Below are 11,083 nucleotides of genomic sequence, written 5' to 3' on the forward strand. Positions count from 1 at the left end.
ACCACTATAGCTCTAACGTTTTCCTTGGTTGCAATGAATAACACAATAGAGTATGCACATAACCTTTGAAATCAACAAGTAAGTTGACATTGTGAAACACCAATTGCAATTTGTAAAAGGATATTTTCACGAGAGGGGAGACAAGAGTGGGTCTCTAGAAGGAAAGTAATAATATTATCCTAAGAGAGGCACATGAGAGCAAGGAAATATTTGTTAGTTATCTAGTGAAATATTTCACATAGACACAACAATCATTAAAGCAAATACAACACATATTCAACAAGATAAGTACCAAATCCAATGAAGTACTTCAATTTCGTACGTATGAACATAATCCAAGATTTTTGCATAATCAAGCTGAGTTTCTTTTAAGTAACCATTATTAAAAAAATCAATATAGTCTGTAATTTAATTTTACAATGAGAAGATTTTACAAAAAATAAAGCAAAAATTTAATTTAATATTTATTTTATTATAAGTATTGATTTTTTAAATTATTTTATTATTATTTAGTTATTTGGTTGTTAAAATTTATTAAAGTGTAGATACTCTATTTTCGCCTATTTAAATTTATAGTTTTTGAAAAGAAAATCTATATTCTTAATTTTATACACTGTATTTTTATAAATATATTAAAATTTAATATTTTTTATAAACACAAGTAAGTAAAAATGAAATCTAATATTAAAATATAAAATATAAAATATAATAAATATAGTGAATACGTATTAAACTCATGAAATGTAAGTGAGTTGATTTGTGTGAAATTTTAGTTCTGAATAAGGTTCAAATTCAAATCTCATACAAAAAGATTGATAAAGAAAACCACATGAAATTAAATTGTTTTTACCATTTAAATAAAAATTGGCCCAAAATTGTGTGTCAAATAGTGAGGAGGGCTTCAAGGGGAAGGCTCCCTATCTCAGAGTAGGGATGACAGGGGGAATATTGAATGGAATTGGCCTTGAAAACCATATTGTACAAGAGTTTCATAACAAAGGTAAAAAATCTGGCATTGAGTCATCTAGCGAGAAACGTCTCGAGGAACAACTGGGCTACACCACTGAGGCATATGCTTGGGACCCATTCTCAAAAATGCTATGGGTATCCATACCAAGTATAAAGTTTTCAGTTTTGTTGTTCATTCTATGCTATTCGTTTTTATGCTTATAAGTTCCAATCTTGCTAGGTGTGTTTGGGTAGAGACATGGTTGGGAAAAGAACATTTTACCTTGCTTCTTCTGTATGCTCAGGGGAAGTGGGGAATTCTAGAGGTTTGTTAGCAGGCGAGGAATCATTATGTTGGGCATTTGAGTGGTATGAGTGTTATTCCTTCGGTATTTAGATGGGTTAGTTGTATCTAGTGAAAGAGGGATCTTGTGTGGTGTGTTGATTGTGTGCTTCTGAAATCCTTGGCTTTCTAGGTATTCCAATTTGAGTTTTCTTTGACCAGATTCGAGGGTTGGCGGGTGTTTCCTCCACTAGGGTCGAGTTGGGTAGCAACAAATTGGCACTTGTTTGGTTGCAATCTTGGGAAATATTTGTGGTGGCTTGTGTGGGTTTCCCAAGTAAGTGGCGTCTGCATTGGGGGTCATGGATGTTTTTGACCACTTGTAGGAAGAAGAAGTATCCTCGTATGCTTAGCAGTATTAGTTGTCGCAACAAGGACTTTTTCTTTATGAGACAAGAAGCTCAAAGGAGAGTGATTAATATGCATCCTAAACAAGGTTGGGTGCATAATGGAATGGAAGCAAGGGGATTTTTATGGTGGAAACAAAAACAAGAGTAGGGACATGGAGAAATCGTAGACCCACCATTCGCTCAGTCCTTTCCCTCTATGGGAAATGTCTCCTTGGTGGAAGACAATGCGAGCATATTTTCATAGTTGAGAAACCCATTGGACCAGGTCAATCAACCTTGGAAAGATGATCACAATGACACAACTGACTTCATGAATAACTTTCGATGAAACGTGTGGGAGATGCATGACAACCTTGTCAATCTATGGAGAGGACAATGGTGCATTAGGAGCAGCTTGACCGTTTGGAAACTAGGATGGTTCACATGGAAAGGCATGCCCACTGTGAATTCAAACCCTCACCATCCCCTAGCTCAACTTTATATCATCATATCCTGGTAAAATATGATGATATCTAATGATCGTTTGTTGTCTTTTAATTTTGCAGGCCTAATGAGACTTTTTCCTATTAGTTTATGTAAATAATTGTTATTTTAGAAGTTTAATATATATCTAGGTATGCACCTACTGGCAAAAAATCTAGGGAGAGTGAGGCCAATAAGTTTTTGAGATATGTTATGAGAAGATGTAATATTTGGCATTAATGGAAAATTTTGGATTCACAAAAGAAAAATTGGCCCAAAATTAACTCCACCCAACTAAAAGAAAAGAAGAAGAAAAAAATAAAACAAAAACAAACAAAACTTATTTTAATTATTAAATTGTTTAACAAATATAAAATATATATACTATATAATATTCATTAAATTTTAATGAACTATTAAAAAATAAGCCAACAATATTAATAGTTGTGATGCAACATTGTCCCTGTCTCTACAACTAATTAATTGATTAATATTTTCACATAGCGTAAGCTCTCCGCACAAGCATTGTTTTTTTGCATGGGCTTCCTCTGCACAACCACCTCCACACAACTTCCCCTGCACTAAATTGGGTTGTACATGACCTGCATGCAAAAATTATAACGTCTCTTTAGAAATGTTGTTAATCTTAAAACGCTGCAAGCTTAAAGTATCTGATTAACTTCAGTATATTAATCACAATCTCAATCATTCCTACACAAGAGGTCAATGTCTTGATATCGTTTAAAATAAAGAGTCTTTAGTTCTTTTTTTTTTAATTGCAACACATCGTTGAAAATATTAAACAATTCCTAACATTGAGGTGCCCTTGTAATTAACATATAATTAAGATCGCGTGCATATCGTCAATAGTAACTAGTACTTATCGCTTATGTTGGACTATAAATTGATTTTGTTTTCGCTTTCCACAAATTAAGGGATTTTTTGTAAGGTTTGTTTAGATAAATTAATAAATAATGTAAAGAAGAGTTATATGTTTTAATTAATATTCGATTTTTTTAAGAAATTGTTTAATTATTATCCAAGTGGAATAATGTTGCCATAAGTAAAGTGTGGTAAAGTGTGTTATTGGTTTTCTCGATGTCAATAACTTTATTAACATTTCCATCATCTAGTAATAAATGCAAATAAATACCAAAAAAAACTCCAATTCATGATTAGTCAGACAATGATATTAAAATAACACTCCAGACAATGAGTTAACAATATGTGTTGTGTGGAAGCTTTCACTATGCGGAGCTGCGACGTAACTCCACACAATGAAGTTTTCGCACAATGGATCTCTCTATACAATGGGCCCCACACAATCAAAACTAGGCTCACATCAAGATTGTGGGGCCTCAAACATGTTTCCGGTAATTAATACACAAAGTGCTTCAATTAATGAAATGCACCTCTAGCATCCAACTTCATAAAGAACCTTTAATTATGAGATTGAACCACAATTAAGATTTATCTCGAATGCAGAATAATAAAGTAGTGTTAAAATTAAGCTATTAAAATTTATAAGATTTTAACTACTAAGATTTTCAAAATAAATATCCCCTCGATTGGGGTGAGAGAAGGTAGGGCAATCGTCTTTGGGATCTAGGCAATGAGAGTAACATTAGGAGATAAGGCCAGGAGGCAGCCAACTGTCAGTGCATGCATGCAAGAATGGTGTGGATTTAAGACAAAGGACATACAATGTGTGATCAAAGAGGTCCCACAAGGGAAGAGATACCCTGCCTAGTTGTTTTTGTGGACAACACCTCAATCACTGAGCATTTCTCCCTCAAGCGGATTCATTTGGATTACTTTGTGGTGCTGTTGTTCTACACTGGTGAGTTCGTGGTGGAGGTGCTTCTCACCAGAACTGTCACTACAACATGAAATAATGAAAAGCGATACTGGATATGTTTTTTCTTCTACCTCCCCTCTAGGCCTGAAGAATGTGTGTCATAGTCACGAAAATGTCAAGGTTATGGGATGGCCTGGTCTGGTTCGGTATGGTAGTCATCTGTATGGGGTGTCATGGTGTGAAGTTATATATATATATATATATATATATATATATATATATATATATATATATATATATATAAAGTACGTTGTTTCTATCCCTGTCTTAGTTATGTTTGACATCATTCTCTCCTGCATGGGCATGTTTCTCTCTGTTTGTGGGTGTCAGTGAGTGGAGGTCAGGTTCCATGCAGCCTGAAAAAGGTAGTAGGTTTTTCAAGCGGTAGGTTTCACTATAAATTTGGCTGGGCAAGGGTCTGTTATGGTTGTATGGGTCTTCTGGCATGGTTTGGTTGAGGACTCAATATGATGAGGAAATCCTCAACGGTGATAATGTTCAAGGTTGTTGTTGCATGAGTAGAGGATGTTTCAATGGCCTTTTGGTTTACTAGATGCTTCACTAAGTTGATATATGATGGAGTGGCCCACATGAGATGAATTAGACTATGTTTTAGTGGCATAACTCGGAACCCGACTATCTTGTGGTGCTCTCTAATAATTATATAGTAGGTATCTGTAATATTAGTGTCTTCTATGATTGTGTGAATATTTCTTGGCTCGAGCTGGTGATGGGGCTTCTGGACCAGCCCAGCTACGCTCAACATGATAGTGTTCGGTATAGGATGGTTCAAGGTACAAAAACGATGAGGGTTGGAGGCCATGTAAATGGAAGCAGGTACATGAAGATGAGGGAGAACGTATCACCCTTAGTCAGAATGCCAAAAAGGAGTGGTCAGTGCACCAACGCTCATAGACTTAAGGAGGAGATGCAGGCCTACGATTTAGGCACGCTCACAGATGTCAAATATTTTGTTAAAACTTGGGAAACTAATCTTAACCGTCAAGCAGGCATGGAATTCAGGGTGGAGGAATGGAAGGATCTTGTCCTTGACCCAAGTAACACCCGTGGTCATCTCACACAGTACATCACACTGTGTACCTTTACTGGATTATGAAGAACCTGGTGGCCATAGCCATAATGACCCCTTAGGAGCATGCCAAGGAGCTAAACCCGAGACTGCAGGAAATTCAAAGAGAGATACAACTGATCAAGATTCAGATTCAACATCAGAACAAGCGGCTAGGCCACATTGAGGAGCATACTCAGTGCCTCTCTCAAACAAAGATGTTGGTTTCGAGTGCACGAGACCCAGCTCTAGTGGAGTCTTTTGATTAGTTGATGTTTTTATGTTTAGTAGTGGTGGAATTTTGTTAGCTTTTAAAGATTATATATGTCGGATACTATAGAATTTTGTAGATGTATTAGTAAAAATTGTTGGTCAGACTTATAGGCATATAAAGCCTTGATGGACAGATATAAAACTTTCAGATTCTAGATGGCATATAATGTATTTCAGTGGCCACCAGACTTGGTTTCCCATAGGGCATGTTGAGTCCATTAAACATCTTTTACATGTTTGTAACCTACTTTTACTTTTAACGAATGAAGAAAGACTTACCGAACTTACAAAAAATATATTTTCAAAATAAATATAAAGAAAAATAGTTTTGAGTTATTATATATTAAAACAAAAATATATAGAGAAAAGTAGGTTTCGGTTATATACGTTATTAAAGTGTAAAAACAAAATAGATTCAACCTTCGTAATTTTTTCTAATAACATCTAGTTATAGTTTATTAATAATTGTAGAAAAGACAACAAGTTAGAAATATAAAATAAATAATTATATCTTATAAATAAAAAGCATGAACTAAAGATAAAGTGGTGATAGGATATCTTAAAGAGAATGATTTTTGTCGCAGGAGTATCCATTGTTATGAGACTTTCATTATGTGGAGATGCAAAGTAACTCCGTACAATCAAGTTTTTCACACAATGGGCCCCACACAATTGAAACTAGGATCACATCAATCTTGCAAAGAACACGCATAAATACCGTAATAGTGATAAATACCACAAAATAAATACCACTAATTAATTAAAAATGAACAAGTAATAGTTCATACCGCAAATAACTCATAGCATGGAACAATGAATACTGCATAATGCCCTAATCACTATGGAATAACTATTGAGGCTTCACTGACATTGTCATTATATGTGTGATACTAATGTAAATTATAAAGAGGCAAAAGATTGGGATCCGTGAGAGTGGAAGATAGTTGTGGAAAGTTGGGATAGTTTTTGAAATAATCTAGCTCCCAAAGTAAAAGTACCAAGGATTAGCCTTTATGGAACTTTTAGAACACTCAACTGATGCATTTTCTGCATTTTTTCAGTAAGCTTATCATGGTACACTAAATTATTAAGTTTAAACTCGCTTCTCATAGTATGCAGGTATGTTTTACAAGTCAAATCTAGTCATGATAAAATGACAACAGGGGTAAACCTTTACACTTAAATAACTCAGTTCCAGGACTATAATTGTTTCATGTATCTGCTATAACAATTGCAACATATTTAAATTGATAGTGTGAATCCTCAATAGTTCTCAATTTTAAAGATGTTAGATATATGGTCCAAACGATTCCTCCCATAATAATTTGAGAAGTTGAACTCCAATAGAATAAACCACACATTTGTTATTGTTATTTTTGTTGGGGTCTGCTTACACCAGTAAGAAAAGAGAGAAAGAATGATAAAAGCAAGAAGCAAAGACAACGAAAAGGATATGAGCCATAGGCATTCACAATTTAAAATTTTGTGACATATGTCATCATAGGGTTCAATGTAAAGGGTGAGTTATGATACATTAAGATTATTAGGTGTATAGTAATTTAATATATAAAACAATGTAATTTTCATAGCACTATAGTCAAAGTGTAATTATATGGATACTAGCAAATGATGTTGTAGAGAAAGATAAACACAATAGATTGTTGTAATGGAAAAAAATCACCTTGCAACTATAATGGTAGAATAAGACACCGCCACTCTCATTTCTCTTATCATCCCGCTGCAACGAAGATTTATTGTTAAATGTGATTTAATAAGAAAAAATAATGAAGATGAATAATGAGAAAATGGTAAGGTATATACAAGGGATTTGTAGGGATATTGAATTTGGCAGATTCTTCCCATAGTAGTGGATGATGGCTCTTTGGAAACTGTGCTTCACCAATTGAAAAAGAACTTGAAGGAAAGGGATTTTCAACTTCAAACTTTGGCTTCATTTGCTGAGTAGGTGAAAATGACAAACAAACCCAAGAAGAACTCGGTGAATTGTTTTTCGACACACCTTAAAACACTGATCAACCAGTAAAAGGATCCTCTCCACAATCTTTGACAGAAACAATTACGTTTCTAACATCAGCTAAACAAATGGTACCAGTCACTTGATAGCATATGAATATTGTTCGGATAGGCTAGACAAAGCAATAAAAAATAAAAATAAAAATAAAAAAGAATGCCTATATTGCTAGTCTGTCTGTATAGTTCATTAATACAAGTAGTCAGGTTGAAACAATTCTACCTAAGAAATAAAGACGTGGGCCGATGGTCTGGCCAATGAATGCATAAACTCCGTTCTGCACGTCCAACCAATTTCATGTCTTGAGTCACCACATATTTGTTGAGGTGGTGTAGTCAAGAGTATCCATGTTAGCCACAACCACAAATAGTTATTTTACGGTACAGATCATATATGCATGGATCATATATACAGATTTATATCCATAGAAATTATGTTACCTAGTGGCACCTAACGCAACCTAAATTATCTAAAAATTCGATTTTGGTATGTGTACTATATTAAATTTTGTATTTTGTAAGGAGGTAAGTATAATAAGTTTTAAATATCAAACAATGAACATCTTTCACATAACCCATCCTCTGCACCTATGCACTATCCATCCTCTCCACACTATCCTCTGCACACTTTCAGATTACAAAGCGCACCTCCACGCAACCCATCCTTCACACACTTTTTGGCTCAACTTTGGCATAGGAAAAGATTATCCTTTATTTTCCACTATTATGTCATAGTATTCCAACAAGAAAACCCGAGGGGTGCATATTGCATTAGTTTTTGCTATGCAAGGCTTTAGGAATCTTAATGGCAGTGTCGTGGCCATCATCATCTCTTCGATATTCAAAACAAAGTACAATTGCCCTGCATATCATGTTGATCCTCAAAGAACATTGGGATAAACACAAAGGGAAAGCAAAACGGTTACATCGATATCCCCGTACCTATCCCCCAATTATACCTACGTTTATGACATCCTCCTTGGAACTACCAGTGACTCCATTCACCATTAAATATCAGTGGAAGTGGTGGTGCTCGATTAATGAACCAGAGGTTAGCAATGCAAATTCCTCCATGTCAGTATTGAGTAAAACAAAGTTGCGATGAAATCTTAACAAAGATGGGGACAATTTATCAAAATATAAAATATAAAGTTGACTAAAAAATCAAACATTGAAATCTAAGAGCAAGGAAGTTACAAAATATTAAGCGTAAAAATAAGAATTCATGCATGGGAATACTCTTGTTAAATTGTAGGATTTTGTTGAACATGAGTATTTTGTATAATCCCTTGCTATAAAATGGAGCTGCTCATGCGACCGATCTCTAATTTGTACCCTGTGAAATAAAGAGTTTACAGCAAGGAAATGGATTTACCACATGGATGAGGCTAGTCCACAACCCTTCTTTCCATCAACATATATAGGGACAAGAGACAATGGAAAATAGATATTTGAGTGAATCAGTTCAACGGGTTATGTAAAGTTTTTTATTTCAAAACGACTACCGCCACACTACCTAACTAATGTCTGAATACAATAACATGCAAGATAGAAGGCATATAATAAAGCTTCATCTCAACGTGCTAGAAAATGTATTTCCACATATAATTCAATTGTGAATGCAGAAATTTGTTAATAGCGATAAAATCAATCAATTATTCTTTATACAGATATTGCCCAAATGGACCACTGGATGAATTCACATGATCATACCGAATTCATATCATAATCAGAACCCAATCAAATGAAATTGACGAGAGTATCACTTCACAATAATTCGTATCTATATCAACTAATATCAATAGTTATGAATAGAGCTTCATAATAATTATTTCGTTTGTTATTCCACCATTTTATATATCAATATTGTGTGGAGATTTTTTTCACACAATGAAATTTCCACACAATAATAATTGAAAATTAGTTCAACACCCCACTCCCCTCCTCCTCCCCCTCTAAGTAAAATACCTAAATTTGCGTCAATTTTGGCATAATTGGGCAAAGCAATAGTATAACAGTGTCAGTGTGCCAGTGTTAGTGTTAGAGCACTCACCTATGAAATAACAACTCACTAAATTAGCTTTTTTTTCTAATTATTTGTCAGTCACTTACAAGTACAAAAAAATAAAAAAACACCCTCCACTAGGGAAATTATGTCCCATCGGAGCTAGCTCGGCCAATTGAAAATTACAAATAACATTTCTAGAAAATTAGAAAATTATTTTTTAAATTTACGGGAAAATAAGAATATTAAACAATTTCTTCAAACTTTGATCAAAATTACAAAAACCTCAACAAAATACTGGAAGTCAAAAACTTTGACCATAGTGAAAGTTATAGTCTTTGGAGAGACAAAAACTAATAAACATAAAATTAACATAAAATAATTAAAATATATATACAAACTTTATTAAAATTTAATTGACAAAAACCCGATCGGGGTGAAGAAGAGGACATGATGCGGAGAAATGATGGCAAGCAGGACGTGGAAGCTCAAGCCGCCTCCTGAGATAATCATCCACAGGTATGCTGAAATGACGGCAAGCAGGACGTGGAATATCAAGCCACCTCCTGAGTTAATCATCCACAGGTATGCAGAGCCGGCATACAGAGGTGGTCGAAAACCGAGGTGTGGAGGAGAAGGCGCAATGGTGAGAACAAGGGAGAATGATGGAATAGTTGGGGCGATGGAGTGTAGGATAGGCAATGAAAAATATTTAAGAGCTGGCAAAACCAAAGCAGAAGTTACCCAGAGAATTAGAAAAGTGGTGAGGGCAGAGAATAACAGTCAAAGAAAACTGGGTATTCGACTGAGGAGAGGGCAGGAGACAATGGCAGAGAGAAGAAGGAGGGTAGGAGGAAATATAGATGAGAAAGGTAGCCAAATGGGCTAGGACAAGGACAAGCAGGGAGCTCAGAAGGATAAAGAGCAAGCTAGGCAAAGAAATGAGGTGTGAGGAAATCCGCAGGAAGTTGAAAAAAATCTGCCATCCAAAGGAAGAGAGGAGAGGGTGAACAACTAGGAGAGGGAACAGTCGAAGGAGGAAGAAGGGCGAAAAGAGGGAGAAATGGAAGCAGGGAGGGAAGAACAGAGGGGAAAGGCGATGGTCGAGGAAGGGCAAGGCAGCCAGAGCAATAACAGAGGAAGACCCTCCCGTAGAGGCAAAGGTAGAGGTCGCAGGGGCTGAGGAAGAAGCTGGCAAGAAGATGCTTATGAAGCAGGGATGAAACATACAAATCGCCAGAAACGAGGACAGAGAACAACAGAGCAGATGGCTCGGGATGCAGAAAAGGCGTATAACGAAGGGACGAATGAGGACATCAGGAAAATTATCCAGGAGCTGGAGAACAATGTATTGCAGGAAGCCTCTGACCCTGAAATGGAGGACTAGAGCATTCTCTTACCAGACCCAGGAAACACTAGGGGCTGGTTATCTCTATATAAACAAGCCTTGCATGTTTATTGGGTAGTGAAAAGGTTAATAGCAAAAGCAATGGAACATGTAGCAGAAGAGATGATTGAAATAGCTCAAGGAATCCCCAATCTAAGAAGGGAGATGAAAAATCTTCATGTCACTATCCAGATGCAGGATACCAGGTTAGAAGAAATTCAAACTATGCTGAAAAAGATAACTAATGGACAGCGCAAGGAGGAGATCAAGACGGAATCCATGGTAGATTGAGTTTTTTGTTCAGTCTTCATTTTAATCCTTCAGTCAATCGCTAGGAGAATCAGTTTTTTGATAATG

Source organism: Pinus tabuliformis, chromosome 4_2, assembly GCF_031772625.1.
Source record: "Pinus tabuliformis cultivar Carrire ecotype Pingquan chromosome 4_2, CPIR1, whole genome shotgun sequence".
NCBI classification, from domain to species: Eukaryota; Viridiplantae; Streptophyta; class Pinopsida; order Pinales; family Pinaceae; genus Pinus; species Pinus tabuliformis.